Genomic DNA, 507 nt, shown 5'->3' with positions numbered 1-507 from the left:
TCTATCACAAAAAAATAAGAGTTGTAGAATGTATTGTAAACTCAAGACAGCCATGACATTATGTTCTTTACAAGTGTATGTAAACTTTTGACCACGACTATATATATATCACACAAATATTTATATACATACATGTGTGTATATATAAATATGTTTGTGTATGTATATATATATATATATATATATATATATATATATATATATATATATATATATATATATATATATATATATATATATATATATATATATATATATATATATATATATATATATGTGTGTGTATATATACATTATATATGTATATGTGTATATATATATATGTATGTATATATATATACACAGTATATATATACATAATGTGTATATATATATACAGTATATAAATAATGTATATATATACAGTATATATATATATATATGTATATGTGTGTTTGCAATATTTCAGAGTGCAAATAAATGAATATCGGCTCCAAATATTGGGTATCGGCCTCCTTGACTACTAAT

The sequence above is a fragment of the Entelurus aequoreus genome, linkage group LG01 (genome assembly GCF_033978785.1).
Source record: "Entelurus aequoreus isolate RoL-2023_Sb linkage group LG01, RoL_Eaeq_v1.1, whole genome shotgun sequence".
NCBI classification, from domain to species: domain Eukaryota; kingdom Metazoa; phylum Chordata; class Actinopteri; order Syngnathiformes; family Syngnathidae; genus Entelurus; species Entelurus aequoreus.
The sequence above is the reverse complement of the archived record's forward strand: the minus strand, read 5'-3'. Positions refer to the sequence as shown.